This window comes from Protopterus annectens, chromosome 12.part0 (assembly GCF_019279795.1).
Source record: "Protopterus annectens isolate FY-2018-M chromosome 12.part0, PAN1.0, whole genome shotgun sequence".
Taxonomy (NCBI): Eukaryota; Metazoa; Chordata; order Ceratodontiformes; family Protopteridae; genus Protopterus; species Protopterus annectens.
Genome location: NC_056746.1, coordinates 905,079,224 through 905,103,814, shown reverse-complemented (window position 1 = coordinate 905,103,814; position 24,591 = coordinate 905,079,224).

Sequence of the window (24,591 nt, the reverse complement as noted above, 5' to 3'; positions counted from 1 at the left end):
CCATAGCCCACTGGTTTTGGCCTGCACCTCAGAGAAGTATATCCTAAATAACAGAGGCCCCAAGACCAATCCCTGAAGTACGCTGCTCATTATGGGTCTACTGCTTGAGGTGGCTTCCCCTATTTTGATTAGGTGGATTCTATCAGTGAGCCAGTTTGCTACCCATCTGGCAACATGTGGATTGATAAGACAAACCCTCTGAAGAAAACAGCAAAAAGGAGGAAAACTTCTCTGTTATACACTTTATTCACCAACAAACAACATATTGAGTGCTTTCATAAGACTGTATCACAATTTCTTCAGAATCTAAGTTTACAAGTGAAAAAATTCAGTTTAAATACCTAAATACTCAAGCAATTATCCAATCAATATCCTATCCTAGTTAACCCTTAAAACACTTAGCTAAAAAATATTGATTTAAGTACAAAACATATTCTAAAGTGCCAACATTAATAAATGCATAAGTACATTCACATTGATACCTAAAATTCAGTTAAACATTATTAAAAATAAATATATCAAAATTTATAGTGTAAAAAAGTCACATTTAAACATAATAAGATTTTAGTCTAAGCACACTAGCTATTGAGATGGACTCATTCAAACCTGGGGTAACTGTGGCATTCAACCTTAGCTGCCAAAGCAACTCCTTATACTCAATAAGGTCGCCCCAAGGTCCCCCCAGTATTGTTTATAGACTGTATCTAGTCCCATAAATAAAAAAACATGGTCAGGAAAATTCATCAAATGGCAACAGAAAGAATTACTAGCGTTTTTATTTTTATATCGTTTAAGTGCTCGTATATTCTCTCTCTAAATTGGCGGACAGTTTTACCCACATAAAAGCTTGGGCATTTTTGACACAATGCTAAATATACTATGCCCACTGTTTTACAATTAAAATGAAAGGAACTTTTAATAGCAATCCGGTTGACAGTGACTATATCAGTTTCAAGCAACCAAGAACACTGACTACAACTTCCACATTTAAAAGTGCCACACTTCTTCTGGCTTAAAAAGTCAGAACATTTATCATCTATTTATTTATTATTTATTTTACATTTGTTGACCGGGCTAGTCTAACTGGATATATGTCCATTTTCAGTAGAGGCCCGGGGAGAAAAGCTCCAAGCATGAACAGTGACAAAGTTAAAAATCACAATACAGAGGTAGCATTGGTCAAAAGAAAAATTATAATTATAATAATAAAATTATAAACTATAACAATTTTAGTAAAAATTATACTAAACAATTATACAAAACACACTAGAAGGTATGAGCAAGACAGTTAAGAGAGAAATAACTTATATTTTATCCTCATATTACGAGGAAAAGAGTAGTAACTAGATTTGGGGGCAGAGGTTAGAGGAGTAGGGATAGGGGTAAGAGCAGGAAGGGGAAAAATATATCAGTCTGGGTCAGCACATGGACAAAGCCAATGAGTTTTCAGATGTTCTTTAAGATGTTTTTTTAAATAGAGAAGTAGAAGCAAGGGTTGATAATTCAGAAGGAAGCTGATTCCAGTTTTTACCTGCAGTGTTTGAGAAAAGTGAATCACCGGCTTTGTTGTTAGATTTAATTGAGGAAACTAGAAGCTTATTAGCAGAGCATAGTGTAGCTAGATTTTTATATGGTGTAATTAGATTAGTGAGGATAGGGGTGTTGTTAGGGTGGTATAGGATCTTTTGAGTAATAAGTAATTGTTGACAGAGTATGTGGTTTTGCAATTCTAGCCATTCAAGTTGTTTGAGGTTGAGGCAGTGGTGAGTTTTAAAGGGGGAGCATGTGATGAATCTAGCTATGCTATTATAACAGGTGGAGAGTTTGGAGAGGTTGTTTTTGGCTAGGTTAGTATATATAGTAGAGGCATAGAAAAGGGTAGAAATGAGGTGGGTCTGGGCAATAGTTTTCCTTGCAGAAGGGGTAAGGAAGGGTTTAATTCTATAGAGGGTACTAAGTTTTTTGTTAACTAATTTTATGGTGGAGTTGATGTGGTCATCATAGCTAAGTCGATTATCAATTGTTACAACTAGTGGGCGGGTTGTAGTATCTGGGGTTATGTTGGTACCATTGTTAGAGGTTATAGAGAAGAATAGACTAGGTAATTTATGAGTTGGAGTAAAAATGAGTAGTTTAGTTTTTTGGGGGTTTAGGAGGAGGCAGTGTTGCATAAACCAGTTTTCAACATTATGAAAAACAGTTTGGGTGAGGGAGTGGAGAGAGGCTATATTCTTGGCTGTACAGATTAAGGTGGAGTCGTCTGCATATTGAATGCAGGTGGCTTGAGGTATGTTCACGTGTAGATTGTTAATAAATAAGGAAAAGAGTAGGGGACCTAGGATGGAGCCTTGGGGTACCCCAACATTTACTGGGAGTAGTGAAGACAGATTGTTATGCCAAAGCACTGCTTGCTGTCTATTTTCCAGATAAACTGAAAAACAAAATAGAGAAGAAACCACACAGTAGCACAGAACGAAATGATAAAGCGCTTTTCGTTTATTCCAATAAACAAACTTCTTCAGATCAAGAAAATATAATTACAAGTGCATAAAAACTTGCTGAGAATTTGTAGTTTTATCTTGATACTTTACTTACTACCAATTATGTTCAGTACACTTGATGTGCTTCAACATACACAGTTTAGTGCACTAACATAGGTATTTGTATTAACTCAGTTTTACAAACACCAGCAGAATTTTTATGCACTTGTAATTATTATTTCTTTGCTTCACTAGCTTAGTAGTTGGCTAGATTTACACATTTTTATAGACAACGCTAGTTGTACCTTTAGTCTGACTATTTGGATTTTTAGCTTTTACTTTAAAAGCAGTTTTTAGTCTAGTTGTGTTTGCAAATAGGGCGTGTCTTGTAAGTCAGCTTTCACTTTAAGTAGTTAATTGACTTTGTAAGTATTAGCCCAGAGAGTATTTAAGCTGTGACTTTTTGTTTTTCTTGATCTGAAGAAGTTTGTTTATTGGAATAAACGAAAAGCGCTTTATCATTTCGTTCTGTGCTACTGTGTGGTTTCTTCTCTATTTTGTTTTTCAGTAGTCTGTTTTGCCTGTTCAGTTTACAAGTTTATTTTCCAGATAAGACCTGAACCATTGTATAGCTTGAGGATCGAGAGAATGGGCCTTTAGTTTGTCTAGAAGTAAGTTATGGTTAACCATATCAAAGGCTTTTGACAGGTCAATAAATAGTGCACAGGAAAAATAGTTATTGTTACGATTTTTATATATAGAGTCAGTAAAGGATAAGAGGGCAGTCAATGTGCTATGGAATGGCCTAAAGCCATGTTGGCAGTTTGCTAGTAGGTTATTTTGTAGTAAGTGGTTAAGTAGTTGTTTGTGAATACATTTTTCCATTAACTTAGCTAATGGGGAGAGTAAAGCAATAGGGCGAAAGTTAGAAAGCTCAATAGAAGGTCCACCTTTATGTAGAGGGATGATGTGGCAATTTTCCATAAAGCAGGGATTTTGCCTTCTGAGATAGTTCTGTTAATAAGGATAGAGATGGGATAGTCAATGGCTTTTGTGGCAATTTGTAGGTATTCAGATGGGAGACGGTCAGCAGAAGGGGTGCAAGGTTTCAATTTTTGAAGTAGCTTACAGATGAGAGATGTAGATACAGGTTGTATTTGAAAGGTAGGCAATGAAGTCATGCAGATATTTAGTTGGGAAGCAGTGAAGGGTGGTAAAGAATTGGCCAGGGTTTGAATGGCTTCTGTAAAGTAGTTATTAAAGGCATCAGAGATCTGGTTGAATTGTTATGGTTGAAACCGTCTGGGTCTGGAGTAGTAGGGTGACCTGGCTGAAGAAGTTTGTTTATCCCTGACCAAAATTTTTGTGGAGTTTTTTGACTGGTTTGTTGGAGGTGAAGGTAGAAGTTTTTTTTGTCTCTAAGAATATCCTTCTTGGTGGCATTTCTTAGCTGTTTAAAGTGGAGGTGATCTGATGGACATTTGGTAGCTCTCCATTTAGCCCAGATTTTATTTCTGAGGAGTATCTTTTGCCTAGTTTGTTTTGTGAGCCATGGGGCAGATTTGGTTCTTATTCTAGTAGATCGATAAGGTGCATGGCAGTCAAGTATTTGAAGAAAGTTAGTATTAAAGTAGGTAACAGCCTCATCAAGTTCAAGATGGGTTAGTGGTGACCAGTCACATGCTTGCAATTTGTTTAGGAAGCTGTCTGGATTAAAGAATTTTTTTAAGCGGGAGGTTTTGAGATTATGAGTAGTTGGAATATGGACTTTTTGTCTAATAATGTAGGTAAGCATATGGTTGCTGATATCGTCGGAAAGGGTTCCTGGAGTATAAGATTTGGGGTGTCTATTAATAAGGATCCACTCCAGAGTAGTTTCCTTACTGCTAGGTTTGTGGATTCTAGAAGGAGTTGTTATTAATTGTGAGAATCCAAAGAGGTTTATTTCTAACATATTCTTTAAAGACCTAGCCCGCCAAGTTACAAACCTAGGTCTTTCCCCCAAAATTTCCTTCATTCCATCAAAGCCTTGAAAAAAAGACCAATTATTGACAATAATCTGTTTAACCATGGGATATTCTTGTGTATAAGTAGTAATAAAAGAACAAGAAAGGGAATCACTTTTTTGTTCTACCCTTTTAGAATTGACAAATTCTGTTTCAAACATAATGGGTTTAATAATATTCCTGTGTCTTTTATTTGAAATCTCATCTTAAATTCATTTTACAATATCACAAGGGTAATTTCTTGCCAAAAACATATTAGTTTAACACTTTCTTGTTCAAAGGTTCCTTCATCTGTAATCATGCGGGCCAGACTTTTAAATTGTCCCTTTATTATACCTTTTTTCTGCTGGGCTAGGTGACAACTATCAAGGTGTAAAAGACTGTTAGAATATGTACTTTTTCTATATATGTTACTTTGTATGGCCCTTTTGCTTCATCCTTAATAACCAGTACATCTAAATAGCTAATTTCTTTCCTACTATAGGTGTAAGTGTACTTTAAAAAGATATAGTGGAATGTAAAAAAAAATCAAATTTTTTGTTTCAGTGTCACTTAAATCCCATGCTATAAATATGTCATCCAAACAATGGGCATAAAAATGCCAAACCAGGTAAATCACTCTTATTCAGCAAAAAACGCTTCTCCCATTGCAAAAGTTCAATATTTGCAAAGACAGGGGCTCAACTTGCCCCTATCGCTACTCCCTTTTTCTGGTGAAAAAACTGTCCATCAATAAACACAAAATTATTTTTCAGAACTATTTCCATCAATGTGTGCATAACATTAATTTCATTATTAGTGAAAAGATTCCGACAAGAATTCATGGAACATCTCCAGTCCTTCATCCTGAGCGATAATGTTAAACAAATTATCCACGTCAATTGTAACAAAAGCTAGTTCTGGACTATACCTTCCGTTTCTCAATTTGTGTAAAAAATCCCATGAGTCCTTAATAATATGGGTTTCTGCTTGAACAAGGGGTTTGACCTTCTGGTCAATAAAGATGGCCATTGAGTGTGTAATAGATGTACTACCACTAACTATAGGTCTCATGGGGAGGTCAGACAAACATTTATGGATTTTAGGGATACAAAACAGGGTAGGTATATGAGGAAATTTTACCTTCAAAAATTCATAAAGCTGATGTGAAATTTCTCCTTGATCAAACATATCTTTCAAAAACATTCTAATTCTATTATAAGATATGTTAATAAATTTTAATGAAATTTGCTCATAGAAATCCTCGTCAAATGCATGTTTAAACATCCTGTCCAGGTAATCCCTCTTAGACATAATCACCATCCCCCCCTTGTCCGGCTTCATAACTTGTATCTCTTTCACTTTCACTCAAATTATAAACACTAGAATCCCTAGACTGTTTTTGTAACATAGCCCTAAAATTCCACACACAAATCTTCTCAAACATCAGTAATGGCATAGCTAATTTAGGATTAAAAATACTACTTTTATGTAATACATTAGAAGTGTATGAATTTTCAACACCTTTAAACCGAATTTTAAAGTTAAGCTTTCTAAGAAACAGCTTTAAATTAATCATCAAAGTCTCAATATTCAAAAAAGCTGTTGGCACAAAAGTCAATCCTTTGCTAAGAAGTGAACCAAGTTCTTCTTGAAATACATTGTCAGAGTAGTTATATATTTTAAAGTCCCCACTTTGATTAGTAAAAACGCTAAATAGGAAACACATTTCAGTACCTGGTAAATCTGGGAGCTCCTGACCGTCAGCATCCACTGCTAATGGTAATTCTGTTGCCTGTTCACTCCCTTTCTCCTCCTCTGATTCCAGGGCCGAGGATGGTAGTTCTGTTGCTGCAAGCCCCCTCTGTGTGCTGTTTACACAGTTGTGTATCCTTTCGGACCTTCTTGGTAGAGGCTGGTCTAAAGGAGTGGTTCCCACGTCATCATCGTCACTTCTAACAACTTTGATCTGATTTGCTCCCATCGCTGGCTCCCTCAATTCACCATTGGTTTTGGTGTTTAATGCTGCTGGCTTGGATAGGCTCTTCCCTCCAGGTACTTAAGGCTGTCATGCTCCAATTTATGGCACTTGCATCTCTGCACATCAGAAATAATTGTGTCAGTTTTAGAAAAAATCTTGTTGTAGTCATCCCTTTGCACATTAAAGAGTTGATGTAACTGGTCCGCCTCTTTAACCAGTGTATCAATCACAATTTGATTATGTTTCTGTAAAATAAGCAGAAGTTCTACCCCTTGTTTATTAAAAAACTCAACTAATTTGGAGTGCAAAGGGGATCTGGCAACCATGCCATTGGGGCACTTCCAAAGCCGGAGACCCTTAGGTATTCTTTCAGTTCTGACACATTCGTTAAGGAAGACATTTTCAACTTGCAACTTCCTACAATGCAACAAGACATTTTCAAGTTGGACAATAGAATCTTTATAAGTACCTATGCCATTCACTCCTTGTATTAAACGGACAGTGGAACGTAACCAACTGTCTATATCCACATCTCCACAAGCAGCAACTGTAGTATTACTGGCCAAACCTTTCCTTAGACACACAGGAGTATTTAGATATTCATTAGAACACTGCTTCAGGGTGCCAGCTGCACTGTTATGTTCTAAAAGTAGCTGCACCAAATTAGTCAACTGTCCAACAATAGAGTAAAACTCCTGTAGGGTAGGTACAGATGATGTAGACCCTCCACTCACTCCTTCACCAGAGGACATCGCAAACTTTAAACACAACAAACCAGTAACCAACTACTAAGACAAACCCTCTAAAAAAACAGCAAAAAGGAGGAAAACTTCTCTGTTGTGCACTTTATTCACCATCAAACAATGGATTGATGCCTAGTTGAGAGAGTTTATCTATTATGCCCGAGTGGAGAATAATGTCAAAGGCTTTGGCCAGGTCAAGATAGGTGGTGTGCACCATCTTCCCCTCATCCATGGCTTTGGTGACTGTCTCAAAGAAGTCAACCAGATTTAACAGACATGACCTCTCCTTGACAAAGCCAAACTGTGTGGGGTCGAGTGTTTGGAGGTTGTCAATGTCTCTGTTAATGAGGTCCATAATAATCCATTCCATGGCCTTGCAGATCAGGCTAGTTAGGCTGATGGGTCTATAATTTCCTGGATCAGTGGATGCTCCACCTTTGTGCAAGGGGATGACAGTGGCTGTCCTCCACTTAGCTGGGACAAAGGCAGCACTCAGGATTTGGTTGAAGAGGGTGTTTAATGGTGCTACAAGTTCATGCCTGAGTTCATGTAGGATGCAGCCTGGAATGCTATTGGGTCCCATGGAGGCTGTATTTTTTTGCCTTTGAGAGGGCAGTGATGACCTGTTCCCTAGAGATAAGGGGAGGGGGCAGGTACTTGGGATGTCATGATTTACTGATGGGGGGACAGAGGGGTGAAGTTTTTGATGAATCTGTCAGCCAGTAGGTTGGCTATATCTACAGCATTTGTGTATGTGGTGTCCTTGACCACCAGTTCTGAACAGATCTTGGTGCTTCCTTTGAGATTGTGGACATATCTGAAGAAGGCCTTATGACTGTCTTTAGTAGATGTTGCAAATTTAGACTTGAAGTTGGCTTTAGAGTATTTCACTAGTCCTCTTATTTGCTTGTTCAGGCCAAGGAGAGATTATTTCCAATTGGGCACTTGCTCCTTCTTGGTCCTGGGCAACAATTTGTTTCCTTTTGTTATATAGTTTATTTATTGCAGATGTCTACCAGACAGGCTTTCTCTTACTTGTGGAGGATGATTTTGTCCTGTTGTGTATTCCTGATTCCATGCATCTATATAAATGCTCATATAGTACTTTGGTGTAGATTTGGACATCGGTGTCAGTTCCTACATAGGGGGAGGGGGCTGTGAAGCTGTTTATACCATCCCTCAGTAGGTTGTAATCATCTTTGGAGAAGTTTTTTTTGCTTGACCCTAGCTAGAGGGGAGTCAGGGGAGATGGTAACTTCGAAACTGACCACTTTATGGTCAGATCTTACCTGGGAGGATGATACTGTAAGGGTGCTGCAGTGGTTACTCATGTTGGTTAACATCAAGTCCAAGATATTATCACCTCTTGTTGGGTATCGACTAGCTGTTCCAAAGCATTTGCATTGATAAAAATCAAGGAATCTCTGGGCATTTGTGTTCTGGCAAGAGTAGTTTATCCAATCTATGATTGGGTTGTTAAAGTCACCTGGGATCAGGGTAAAAGGTTGAATAATGATAGATTCGAAGAGGTCCAGCTAGGTGGAGTGAGCATCTTGAGTCAAATTTGGGAGCCTATAGCTAGCTATAATTTGAATAGGGGTCTTGTCAATAGTTAACTTCACCTGGAGTGTCTCCTGTGTGTGTTATACTGTTTGACCAGCCTGGAGGTGTGTGTGTCTTTAATATACATTGAAACTCCACCTCCTTTGTTTTTGCTGCCCACAGTTTGGGGTCTGAATATATGATAGGATGAATAACCAGGTAAGGCTGGAGTGCTCTCCGCAGCTTTGAACCAGGTTTCTGTGATTGCACAAATTTCAGCATCTCCCAGGGTTAAAAATCCTTGCAATGAGTGCAGTTTCATGTTTAGACTCCTAGCATTTAGCAGCATGATGCTTAATTTGCATTTTGTTGAAATGTTTATGTTGGTAGTATTGACCTCATGACTTTTCCTAAAAAAGGCACTATGGGGGAGGCAACGGCCTTTGCCAAAAGCCTGAAACCCAAGTGAGACAGATGCAGGCCATCTCTAGCAGAGCATCATGGTTCGTTGTTCATATCTCCCAGGCTATCAGGTACTGGATCCCCCTGGAATGACTCCAGAAACAAAGCCAATTGTTAAAGTCAATCATTTTCTGTTTGTATTGAGGCATCATTCTGGGTGACGATAGAATGCTTTTTAAGGCTAGGAACATACCTGCCTGGGACACATATTGAGTGAGCTCAATCACATCTCTCTTCATATAGTCCAGGGAAGTATATCTCAAGTCATTCACACCAACAATGACTATGACTGAGTCATAACAGTACCTGTTGTTGAGAGACTTGAGTGAGTGTGTGATATGGTGGATTCTGGCACCTGGCAAATAACTAACTGTGACTTTCTCCTTATCCAGCCTGGTGAGAGGCACATCTGTGTCTCTCACAATGGAGTCTCCTATGACTAATATGTTGGGTTTATGGTTAGGACTTAGTGGTTCCAAGACACAGGTGTGTGGACTACGCGTAGTATGTGATATGGAGGGTTGTGGAGTCCGTGTGTGTTTTTGCCTCTGAGGTCTCCTTCGTTTGCAGAACCTTTGCATATGTGGGTGTGTGTTGTGTAGTTGTGGGTAGTGTTTGAGGTGTAGTGATTGTGTTGTCAACCTTCTCAGTGCCAGATATACTGGCTTGAGAGGGAGAGAGCACAGACTCTAGGTTCTTAAAGGAGAACTACACCCACAGACTAAAAAAAAAACATGTTTATTTCATCATGGTTTGGTGTTTCCTACATTTTAACACCACTCTGGGACTATTTGAAGGTTTTAAATATTTTTATACATAATTTCTGAGTCTGACTACATCTTGAAGTAATTCTGATTGTTTAGTCTGCCTCTAGGTATCCCACAATGCAGTGCTCATCTGTAAAAAGTTACATCACGCAGGCCTCTTTCTTCCTAAAGCTCCTGTCACTGCATTGATTTTACATGTACACTGCTGTCTTTCAGTCAGTTAGTTTTAAGCAACATTTCATGCCATTCAATGACTACTTAAAACACAAACAGTGCAAATGCTACAGAACAGACTTTCAAAGAGCTTTTACTGCTGCTTTTTTTACAATGGTTAAGCTGCAGTTTTTGTGAAGCCTGAATTGTGCTACTTTGATTCATCTTCCATCCCCCTTCACACCTAACGTCCCTAGCTGTCAAAGTGTTAAGGTAATTTGAGCTGTTACCTGCTTTGATTGACAGCTCACAGCAGGAGACTTGACTCATGTACTGTTTCCTTGTTCTAGCCTTTACTTTTTGTATGGGTAGGATGGGTGATGTCAGTTTGGGGAGGGAATTGGCTAGAAAACTACCTGTATTCAGTGGCCTTGATGATGTCAATGAATTGGAGACTTTTCCAGGGTGAGATATATGTTTTTTGAAAGTGAAACCACCACAGTACAGTAAAGTACTGTTCTAGTGGAGAGAAACAGTCAATTTAAAATATTTTAAATGTGTTTTTGTTTATTCATAGCAGGAGCAATAAATTGGGAAAAAAGGACAGAGAAGTTGAGCATTTCATAACACAACCCCATCATTGTCCTTTAATGTAATTGCATCTCTCACAAATTGTGTTCCTAGGTGGTAGTAGAAGATGGTTGTCCATGTACATGAGGCAGTTGCTACACTGTCTCAGGATGCCCATATCAACCAGGCTGGCAGGAGAAACCATAGGGAATTTTCTATCCATATTTGTCAGAATCTGAGGGAGAGAGGCCAGGGAGAGCTAAGGAGTAGGTGTAAAGTCCAAGTGCTTAAACCAAAACTAAGAGGCTTAGAATAACAACATTTAAAGAGGCTAAAAACAAGCAGTAATAAATGCAGCAGAAAAGATGCAATTGAACACTTTAGAGAACAAGTAGCAGAAAAAGCAAGATGAAGTAATAGAGTAGGAGGAGGAAACACAAATACTGTAAAAGCAACTGAATAAAGTTTTTTTTAATTAATAATTTAAATAATACTGTCTTTGAACATTCACAACTAATAGTGCAAATATTAATGATTACTCTTCAGTACTGTCTTATCATTTATCTCATAGTAAAAACGTATTTTGTATCATTTTGTCACTCACTGTTTTCTAAACTTATGTTTTAGAGAGGAGAAATCCCATAGCCCAATTGAAAGTAGGCGGGGTTATGCTATTAAATGTGTAAATGTTATGTAATTAGCTATCCAGATTTTTTTTCCTAAATGCACTACTTATCAAGAGATTTTTTCCAGATTTTTGATGTCTGCAGATTGAGAAGTATGGGGATAAATGTGGGCATTGATTTCCCTCTAACAGCTTAAATGCAAATAAATATTGGTCAGTTATAACAGTTTGTTTAAAGGTCATCCATTTTATGTTAACTAAGCCTGTACAATGGTAACATAATGAAGGACATTTAGTAAAAGAAGCAACCATGAGATGTCCTAATGAGTTTATTGGATAAGCGGTTAGCTATTCATGACTCTGACACAGTACAATAATATGGACAGTAGCAGGACCAAGTGCCAGGGCAAGTCTTGTTTTCCTGCTGGGAAATGCTTTACATATTAGACACTACCAGTTTTACAATTGATTTCTTTTATTACACATCCTACATCTTTCTTCAGTGACAGGTGTTAGTCTAAGAGAAGGTCTTTAAGTATTACTTGCTCTCAACTTGTACTTTGGGCCACAAGTTCTCATGACATTCATACTAGCGATATTTGAAGTGATAGTGATAGAGATGCTTGCTTTACAAAGTAAATTAATTTTGTTTTATTTACATAATTTTCTTTCAAGACAAGCCTGCTATTGCTCAAGCAGGCCTTACGTGGAATGAAAACCTCAGTATAATTTCTTGTGTGTGTCTACACAATGCACAAATATGGAGCCATCAGAGTAATGTATAGGCTAAGCTCCCTGTCTGGGCAGATGTGTTCTGTTGGTATATATTGATAATCTCAGAGATTCAAGAATATCCCTGGGAACTCCTTCATGAGACTGATATAGGTCAGAAGGAACACTCTCCCAGCCTATTACTGCCAGATAACCTGAGAAACATTTCAGAGGTATAGTATTAGCCCTTCTTCCATCAACCATTGGATCACAAGACTGAAGACTTTAGAGAAATCTAAACATACAAATTGGTTCAGCGATACCCACATTTATGGGGACATGATAAGCTGAAGTGTTTAGGGGGTTTGATTAAAAGGGAATCTGTCCACAATAGCAGCATTTTAATTAACTAGTTTGATCACAACTGTATGGGTACCACATGCAGTTCTGAACATGAACTGATTCGATAATTTGGCACACTCTAGGCAATAGCTTTATACCTGCTCACACACCATTTTTATAACCACTTTTGCCAGGGGTCTGAGAATGCTAATAGGGTGATAGCTTTCAGTTTTCTTAATGAGTGCAATTATTATGGCTTCCTTCCAGATGTCAGGGACAACCACATTGCTAATGCTGCTGTCAATCATCATGTTAGTGTGGAATACAATGACGTCAGCTATTTAACCAAGGAATGTTGTTGGAATCTATCTAAAGATAGAGAACCATACTATTTGATCTTTCGTTGCAGGTTATATGCTGGTTTAATTGTGAAAGGCCTGGTATTCATTTTGGTGGATTTAGCTTCAAAAGACATTTTGCTAGGAATACTTTTTTGATTGAATATGCAATGGTGGACAAATATGCTTTAAATCTATTAGCTGACACAGCATGCAAATTCAGGCCAAGATGGCCATCTGTGATTAAATATGATCTTCCCATTAAATTATTTAGATTGTTCCAGAATAGTTGCGATTTGTTCATATTCTCTTTTGGAAGATTGTGTAGTAATCTTGCTAGTTTGCCTAATAGCTATGTGATTTTTGTTTTGAAGAGCAATATGTACTTGTTTTATTTGCTTTCATCTCTTAGGGCTTTGTGTTCACTTTATGCCTCGTTTTCTGACACCATTGCTTTGTAAACAGTTTTTGTTATTTTGTGACTAAGACTAATTTGTTTTAGCTCATGCAAAGTAGTCTAACAGACATAAGAGTTTACATTGAAAGCATGTAAGGACATCACTAACGTCTCTTACATAATCCATGAAAGATCATTTTATATTTATATTTTTTTTAAGATTTGACTAGCCTTGTCTGTGGGTAGGTCCTGTAGTGATTAATCATATGGCAAAGGGAGAGCTACTATAGTTCTGCAAGATGAATATAGATATGTGGCCACTTAGGTAGTTCAGAAGAGTACAATATGCTGAAAACTTTTCCGGGTTTCTTGTTAATATCTGGTCCAAGATGTTTTCAGAACAAGTATTTTGCCAGTTCAAATGGCTAATGCACAGTCACTAATGGCATCAGTTTGGTTACACAGGTGTAAGTGAATATCAAGGTCTGTCAGTGTTAACACTTCCCCAGCTGCCTGTTCATTGAACCAGCTGACTATATGAGATACTAGTATAAGTCAGCTGACGATATGATATACTAGTATAAGCCAGTTGATGATATGAGATCAGCTGATGACATGAGATATTAATATAAGTCAGCTGACCATATGAGATACTAGCATAAGTCAGATGACAATATGAGATAGCTTAAGTGCTTTGTGTTGTTTAACAGTACTAAGCTGCACATCTGCAGATAGGACTTCTCTTCTAGGTATATGATGAGGCTGATTTTCCAGTAATTTCTCTAGAATATTGTCCTACAAAAATACAGCAACATTTCCTTCTCAACTGAACTTTGAATACAGTATAAAGGACTTAAGCCACATTTTTGATATAGTCACTATACAAGGTCAGATACTTGACAGGCAAATTTGAAAATATGGAATTGTTTTGCATATGTTCCTGGCATTAAGATGTACCATTTTGAGTATTTTTTTCTTTATCATTTTCTCTTCTCTGCCTATCAACCATTGAGCCTCCCCAATGGTACACAACTCATTCATTTTCAGGATGCAGAATCTGGGGTTTGTTCCTAACATAGGTGGGAGGGAAGGAGGTGATTACAGTTGCCAAAGAAACAACAGACCTAAAAGGAAACATGATAATTTCAAAATAAAAAAGCAAAATGAAATACAGCATGCAGAACTACTGAAACACTGGGGTGCATAGTGTACGGTGAGACTTTAGCAGAGTTAACTAAATGCTGGAGTGCTTTGGAATTTGGGTGAATTTTAACAGGAAGGCATTCTTGTTGTGTGGCTTTCACATAGTTTCCTGAATACTAGCCATGTTATTTGTTTTGGGAGGATCTAAGGTCGAGCTTGCTCAGTCAACAGCTGTCCATGATGAACAGTGGTGAAGCACCATGTATACGCTGTTGCTGGTCAGATGGTATTCCTGGTAGATAATGAAAACATCAGAGAACATGATGCTATAAGTATAATTTGCTGGCAGGCAGCATAAGAAGATAGCCGAATGGAATGAAGGAGATGTCAAGGGTAAAACAGATGTATACTTTTTGAAGAAAGCATGATGGGTATTTGGAACAACCTTATGGAAGAACTGATATGAACAATTCCATTAGGGGTTTTAGAACAGAATGCATACATACGGCCATACCAGAGTGAACATAATGTGAATGATAGTACAGTCATGACTATACTTGCCCCAGGGTATGCCATAATTCATAAATAAAACACTTAATATGTCATTGCTGATTTTCTCCTGTTACAATAGTATCTTTGTATTTATTAGAAGATACATCGGCCAATGCACTTAGCATCAAAATACTTTATCAGCATGGCTATCAGACAAGTTTTTTTTTAACTTTCTGGCCATCAAAGTGTGCAGAATCCCAGCATTTAGTGCATCTCTTCTCTTCTGCAGAGTAAGCAATAGTGAACTCCATCTTGATATATAGTCAGACAACGTGGTGCTGGCAGGGACTGCATGCATGGAAAATGGGAGATCACTTGTTTTATAGTAGCAGATTGAATTTAATCAGGGTTCATAATGCAACACACTTCCTATTCATTCCAAAATTCTGAAACATTTTATCATTTTAAAATATTAGGTTAGCAATTCATATAGGTAAATAATAAAGTGCTGTGCAGAACAAAGCTTGTAGTTTGCACTATAAGCTTAACTTATTCCCTCCAGTAGAGCTCTTTTGAGTGTGTACCTTTAACCCCTAGTTGGCGTGGCTTCAGCATTTAAAAATTTAAGTTATCACCTTACATTTTTAACAAATACCCATTGACAGAGGTCATATATGAATACAATTGTGTTTGCTATCATGTATGCTTCAAGATAAATTTTCTGATACCTTGTATGTAACATGGTTTTGGAATTATTAATGCAAATATGAACAGGCAATATTTGACACCTAGAGGAGCAGTAGGAGGTACCTTCAGAAACGCCTGGAGACGTCATTCGGCTGTAATGAGTTAAAGGGACTATACTGATTCGTCGAAGTTTCAAAACTTTGAAACTGATATGGTCGCCACCATATCATCAAAGTTTTGAAACATTGAACGTTTTAAAGGAAATCTTCCTAAGGCGATCTCGGAGTTGGTATATTTAAGTAGCAGAGGAGTCGCAGGGGGGCTTGCCCCTATCTTGAAACATTTAGGTAAGTTATTTTCTTTTTTGTTTTTTTTTTTACACATTCGATGTTTTAAAACGATTATGTGATATAGACACAGCTTAAAGGGATATTATAATAAAGTCTGTAATCATAGGATAATTCTACAGCATCAAAAGTATATGTCCTGGACAAGATTATTACATGTGTGCTGTGGAACAACTGGCCATGGTACAAGGGTTACATAATTCCTTTCAGGGTAAAAATCTTTTTACTTTTTTTTGAACAGCATCTGGAAGGTTTGTATACTCTTCTTTGTCATTAGGTAAGTATTTATAGGTTTTCACTATAATTAGAATATAAGAAATGTTCTAGGCATCTGCAGGGATTTCTATGGCAATGTGTTTAAATGGGTCCACTTCACATGACTGAAAGCTCAAAATACTGAAATTCATTTGACTGAGTCCACAATCCTGAATGTTCAAAATACTGAAAATTCATATGACTGAATTTCAGAATACTGAAAGCTTACAATTTCAGACTTTATATCCTTTAGAAAATGTATGCTAACACAAAACCTGTTATTCTAGAATTTTTCTAAATGTATAAGAGGAATATTTAAAATCTGTCCCTTTTTTGGGACATTTGCTACCCCCCCCTTTTTTTTTAGGCTTTGTCCAGATTTCTTGTTTTAAGAGGATGAGAGGTATGGTACAGGCCACACTAGTTTGATATGCTATAGAGAAGGAATTCAAACTGAATGACAAATCACTGCAGTATTTATAGCCAGCTGAAAAAAAATAATATCCTCAGGCAACAACCTCACATCTGTTTATTTATTTATTTATTAACCTGGGTGCAGTACTGATCCATATGTTTTGTTTTTAATCTACATTTAATTTATACTTGAATTACAAATCATCATTTTTGAATGCTGTAGTCCTTTAGTAGTCTATCATTGTTTTATATTACTTGCCTCTACTTTATTCTGAGGACTTAAATGTCTGTTTTCTGTCTTATCTTTCTCTGTTAAATGTTTTTCAGGAGCAATTTGCATGAATTTTCCTCTGGAGATTCCCAACACTGGATTCATGTTTACAAAACACATTTAAATTATTGGCTGTTGAATGTCTAAGCACTTGATGGTTATAGTTTGCAAGGAGATACTGGTGCGTTGAGTTGCCTGGAAGCAAAATTTCATTAGAACGTGAAGCTATGGCCCTAAGGACTACTGTACAGAACTCACCTTTCTGTTAATGTCTGTGGGAAAGCAGAATAAGGTAGAGCTAAGATTATTGGGTAGGCTAGTTTGATGATTCTATTATAATTTTTTCCTCAGTGTGGCTTGATTCATACTTATTTTTGATCTCTTGCAGTGTATGAGTCTTAACTGACTATTTCTAGCTGATACAGACATTTGTAGCCAATGAAAGTCAAGATGAGGATAACTAAATTGCAAAACTGATTTCTTGTCACCTCTTCTATAGGAACAAGTGTTGCAAGCTTGATACTTAGTGGGTACAGTACCAGCAGACCTTTTGAACTGTGGACTATCCGACAAACTAACATTTGCAAGGCGCTAGTATGAGGACAGTACTCAGATGACTATTTTTATAAACTGAATGAGCTCTTGTGGTAAGACTTCTTTTTCCTTTGGGTTGACTACTGACTGAGCAGATAAAAATGTCTAACTTCACTTTTGTGTTTCAGATGTTTTTGGTCCTGGTGACACTCATTGATCTGGTTACTACTAGTTGTAGATTCCATTCAGGCCTACTCTTACTATCCAGACTAATTATTTTCTTTCTTTTTTTTTACAGTTTTTTTATTGCAGTTATTCATTCATTAATTCATTCAACATGTTCTATCTAAGCAACACTGCACTTTGATAACTGTGGTAGAAACTACTGTATTAAGCCAGCGTTCTGGGGTTGCAAAGGCCCACAGAATCCATGGGGGTTCTAAATGCTCTGAGGTGCATTTTACATTTTATTTAAACAACCTTTTCATCCAGTGATTTCCGGAACAAAATCCATGAAGAAGAGAAAGAAATGCAGTCTTAATCTCTAACTTTATTATTTCCTGCTCCTTTCATCACATCAGAACTGACCAAGACTATAAGGTAAATACAGTGAAATAACAGGATGAAGAAAGTTGTATCCAAATGTTAATGGTCAAAGCTGACCAAACACCAATTCACAATAAAACAAGAAGGCAAATCCTTATGAGGATATATATATATATATATATATATATATATATATATATATATATATATATATATATATATATATATATATATATACACACACACACACACACACACACATATATATATATATATATATATATATATATATATATGTGTGTGTGTGTGTGTGTGTGTGTGTGTGTGTGTGTGTGTGTGTGTGTGTGTGTGTGTGTGTGTGTATGTATGGATATGTGTATGCATATATATATATATATATATATATATATATATATATATATATATATATATGTATGGATCCACTTTTTAATTTCAAAAGCCCAAAATCTCGACTTTCAAAATACCGATCCCAGAAAGTCGAGATTTTGGAATCTCAAAATTATAAAGTGAAAAAATAAAACAACTAAAACAATGATTTGCAGGGGGCAAGCTCCCCTGCTCCCCCACACAACCCCTGCAACTTAAATCAACCATCTCTGAGATTGCACTACAGTGAAGAGAACGGTAATGCTCCTGTTCTGCTTACCATTCTCTTCACTATAGCACGATCTCAGAGATGGTATATTTAAGTTGCAGGGGGTGTGGGGGGTGCAGGGGGGCTTGCCCCCCTGCAAAAACATTGTTTTTTGGGGTTTTTTTGTTCCACTTTTTAATTTTGAGATTCCAAAATCTCAATGTTTTGAGTTCAGTATTTCTTGGGATTGTGGGCTTTCGAAATTAAAAAGTAGACCTATATATATATATATATATATATATATATATATATATATATATAGGTATATTGATCCCTATCAGTTGATCAAGTCTTCAGAAACTCGAAATTCATATGGTCAGGACCATATGATCGAGTTTCCAAAAACACGAACATAAAAGAACCCCACAAAAAAATCTACATTTTTTTACATTTACCCCACAGGCCCTGCAAATTATATATATCAACTCTGAGACTGCAGTACAGTGAGGAAAAGGGTTAATTTCTCGATCTCCACTGAACTGCAATCTCCATTCAAACGCATCTTTTTTTTAAAAACTTGATCATATGTTCCCAACCATATGAATTTTGAGTTTCTGAAAACTTGATCAACTGATAGGGATCTATATATATATATATATATATATATATATATATATATATATATATATATATATATATATGCATACATAATTAGGTATCTGCCCTGTACCCAACCTAAAAATAGATCGTCACTTCCAGTGTATCCCCCTCTGGTGTTAAATTGGGATTAAAATGAAGGCATAAATGCCCACAGTCTTATTTCAAGATGCTGCTGTTATATTTATATACAGCATACTTCATCACCCCCTACCCCAACAGACAAACAACTTCTGTGTACCCTTCTCATGTCGCACTAGAACAAAACTGAAAAAAAAATTGAATATAAGATATTGGCTGTAAGCCATATATAAATAACATGCTTATTTACACTGCCCCAAGAGACAACCACCCGTATATGCACCAGATGTTTGATTGTGAGGAAAATGAAAAAAAAATGATTACAATTATGTTTCTAACTTGTATTATTCCTAGACACAGTACAGTGCTACTACACAAAGGTTTAGTGACCCTTGTGCACCCCTCTGAAGTTTGTGAGGAAAGTTAAAAAAATGATGACCACAGTGTACGCAGCCCAGTACAAGATATAGTGACCTCTGAGTTCAGAGAGGGATGTTAAAGAATTAATTACAACATCACAAGCCTTACACATAAGTACAGTGATCTTCTTTGTACACCCATGTACAGGGTTGGTTTTAGATTAGGTGGGGTTTGGGGCAGGGGTGATTATTAAATCTATATCAAAATCTAGTTATGCAGCCTTGGTGTGTGTGGGGCCACCAATCCCAGAAATTTCTGAAGGTCTGTGTATTCTGTGATGCATTTATCCACTATTTTTTCAGAGATGACTATTAAGCCAAGAAAGTGACATCAGGGTCAGTTATTTTCATCTAGACTGCCCCTAAGATGCAGTTATAACCACTTCAATATACAATTCACACATCTGATTGTGGTAAAAAGAGAATGACAGTGTAATGTATTTCATCTTTATTCAAAGCAATAGTTGTCATAATCACATTAATCCTGCAAAGTCAAAATAATAAGCAAACAACAGCAGGCAGCTAGTCATTTATTTATAGAAGACAGCCACAATAATTATACCTACTCTTTCTGTGCATGTCAGGTGTCCACTTAAGTAGTCTATCTCACAAAAGCACACTAGCCCTTCAAGCCAGATAGTAACTGTTTTAGGGTTACCACCGTTCATCCTGGATAAAACTGGAGTAAAGCCACGCCCCTTGCTTCTTCAGTAACCCCGCCATTCCTACCCCTCCCCACCCACATTCCACCCATTTTGTGATGTCACAATGATGTCACTCGGCAAGGAACGCCCTCTTTTTCCATTCCTGCTGCCTCCTTTCTGCTGATTTACTATGCTTTTCTGTACAAAAAAAAAGCACAGTAAATCAGCCAATTTACAAACTCCGATAGTCTGCTTCCTTTTTGAAACAGAATACCGGAGTTTGTACAGTGTTTTCCAGACTACCAGAAAATCAGTTTGATTTCTGTATAGTCCGGAAAAAAAGAGAGGGGTGGCAACACACACACACACACACACACACACACACACACACACACACACACACACACACACACACACACACACACACACACACACTCACACACACTTCCATACAGATATATATATATATATATATATATATATATATATATATATATATATATATATATATACATATATATAGTTCCCTATCACATCGCCGAAGTTTCAAAAATCCGAAGACCATATGGCCGAGACCATATATCCGAAGTTTTGAAACTCTGAAAACTGTCTACTGGGATCGCCGTATAGTGCGGAACCCGGGAGTTGCTGTTTCCCTGTTTTCCTCACTGTAGTGTGATCTTGGCGATGGTATATTTAAGTAGCGGGATGTGTGGGGGTGCAGGGGGCTTGCCCCCCTGCAAAAAATGTACAGGTAAGTTGTTTTGTTTTATTTTTTTTTTTTTTGGAATTTCAAAACTTCAGACATATGGTCTTGGCCATATGGTCTTCAGAGTTTTGAAATTTCGGCAATGTGATAGGGATACATATATATATATATATATATATATGTATATATATATATATATATATATATATATATATATATATATATATATATATATAGATATAGATATATAGATATAGATACATATATAACACACACACACATACACACACACACACACACACACACACACACACACACACACACACACATATATATATATATATATATATATATATATATATATATATATATATGTTGTTGTGTCTTTCGGCTTTTCCCGGTTAGGGGACGCCACAGCGGAACTCCTGTCCACTAATGATTGGCAGCAGATTTTTATGTGCCGAGTTTCTGGCCCTGATGCACAGCTTATATATATATATATATATATATATATATATATATATATATATATGTGTGTGTGTGTGTATGTATTTCGTGTGTGCATGTATAGATATATATACCTGTGTGCATCTTCCTCCACTCTTGTATGTCACCCTATGCTCCTCGCTCTTGTTAAAATACGTATTCACCACATCCATGTCCAACCTTTTCAAAAAATCCCCTACCATCTGAGCTTCTGCATTCCTTTGCTTAAAACCATACCTACCCATCACTTCCTCATCCCCTCTGTTCCCTTCACCAACATGCCCATTGAAATTTGCTCCAGTCACCACTCTCTCACCCTTGGGTACAGTCATCACCACTTCATCCAACTCAATCCAAAATTTTTTTCTCATCCATCGCACACCCAACTTGTGGACACCTATATATATATATATATATATATATATATATATATATACATATATATATATATATATATATATATATATATATATATATATATATATATATATATACATATATATATATATATATATATATATATATATAGATGTTTACTTTTTCTCACTTTTGTACTTACTTTTCTCACTTGCGTAGAGAAAAACAGCTCTTGCACTCACCTTCCTCACTTATCTAGAGGAAAATAGTTTTTTATTCAGGCATGTCCAAGGGTCAGCTCCCAGTGTTCTCTCCTGTCTATCTGATGAATCTGGGCATCTTGAGACAATGTAGAAATTGCCTCATGTACACAGACAACCCTCTTCTCCTACCACCCAACACTACAACCTGTGAGAGATGCACTTATCTAGTCAAACTGGAGGTAAAGCTCTCTCCAACCAAGACTGAACTTGACAGTCATGAGGAGAAGGTAAACATTTGCACCACACCACACTCATCACATAGTCTCACTAAATCTACACCACCAAAATCCACACATAGTAACACAAAAACATTTGCGAAGGCTCTCAGTAATAATCTGTCTGAGCAACAGAGACCTCCAAAGCAGAAATGCAAGCAACCTCCATCCCCCAACACAACCCAAATGACACATAGCCCACAGACTCAGTGTGCCACTCAACCACAGCCAATAAGGCAAAACAACGTACCCAACACACTAGTCATAGGTGACTTTATAGTCAGGCACACTGATGTCTCACTCACCAGGCTAAACAAGGGGAAGGTTACTGTCAGCTGCCTGTCGGGTGCCAGGATCCGCCACATAACGCATGCACTCAGGTCACACCACAACAAGTGCAAATATGACTCTGTCATTGTCCATGTTGGTGTGAATGACCTGAGATGTACCTCCCTGGACTACATGAAAAGAGACATGGAAGAGCTCTCCGATCTTGTAGCCCAGGCAGGTATGACCCTAGCCCTGAGTAGCATTCTGCCATCGCCCAGAATGATACCGCAGTACAAGGACAAAATGATTGACTTCAACAATTGGCTAAGCTTCTGGTGTCATTCTAAGGGGATCCAGTATCTGTCTGCTTGGGATGACATGGTTGACAGACCACGATGTTTTGCCACAGATGGCCTGCGCCTGTTGCTCCTGGGATTCCAGATACTGGCTAAGGCTTTTGCTGCTCCTATAGTGCCTTTTTTAGGCAAGATTCAAATAACAAATTCATCACCATAACAGGAACAGGCAAGCAAATACTGAGGGTAATACTACTCAATGCTAGAAGTCTAAATAAAAAAATGCACTCACTCGAGGCACTCCTTAACATGGAGAACATCGATATCTGTGCAGTGACTGAGACCTGTTTCAAGGCTCCAGAGAGCACCCCTGCACTACCAGGCTATAACTCATACCACACTTTTCGGCCATGTAACCTGGACCGAAACACCAAAGGAGGAGGTGTGCCCATATTCATTAAGGATATCCACACCTCCAGGCTAGTTGCTCAGCATAATGCATACGAGGTTATCCAAGTGCAACTAACTCTGGGAAAAATGCAATCCAAATTGTAGCTTGCTACAGATCCCCCACCATGCCCTAGGATTCCCACTCCTCTTTTCTTGATGTACTGGAAAATATTAGGGTTCAACAAAACACCCTAATAATAGGCAACTTCAACTACCCTACCATTAACTGGGAAAACTACTCGTGTACCAACTCCTTAGCTCCACACTTTCTGGAATTCATAAACTCCAACTTCAATCAACTTATCCACACCCCCACCAGGGGCAACAATATCCTAGACCGAGTCATTACCAACATGAGTGACCGGTGTTCCACACCTGAAGTCAACTCCTCGTTGGTCTGATCAGACCATAAGCTAATCACCCTTGATATCCACATCTCGCCCACACCCCCCATTAAGGAAACCATGGTAAAAAAATTCTCCAAAGCCAACTTTATGCTTCTTAAGACAGAAGTGGTGAACTTCATGGCACCTATGCAGATGGGCAATACAGTTACAGCTGCTGAATCCTACACAAATGCACTCGGTAAGCACTTACATGAGTGCATGGATCGTGCTATCCCAAACAGAACCAAGACGCTATCCTCCAAAAAAGGAAGCCAATCTGGTGGTCCCCTGCCATAAACAAACTGTACAATAGAAGGAAGAAACTGTTGCAAAAGAGAGTAAAATCCCATGAGTGGAGGAGCTCCCTGGTCAGCCTCAGTAAGAAGCTGAGATCCCTTATAACATCCTCCAAAGCTAGCTACAAAAACAAAATCACCACTAATTGTAAGGACAACCACAAAGCATTATATAGCTATGTCAAGAATCTCGATGGCAACACCCAGATCTGCTCTGAGTTACAGCACAATGGCACTAAAATTACAGAACCAACTGATATTGCCAACATCCTGGCAGATAGGTTCAGTGCTAATTTTACCCCCCCCCCTAAAAGGCCCATATCTATACAGGAAGAATGCAGACTCCCTGTAATCACAACTACGTAGGTAAAAGCTGCACTCTCTAAAGCCAAAAACACAGCATCCATGGGACCAGACAACATCCCAGGCTGCGTTTTACACAAGCTTCAGAACAAATTGGCTCCCCACTTAAGCACCATGTTCAATAATAGCCTTGCATCAGGCTTTGTGCCCACTGAATGGTGCACAGCAGCAGTTATCCCACTCCACAAAGGGGGATCCACCACTGAGCCTGGGAACTATCAACCTATTAGCCTGATGAGCCTGGTCTGCAAGGTCATGGAACGTATCATCATGGAACTCATAAACAAAGACATTGGTAACCTCCACACTCTGGATCCCA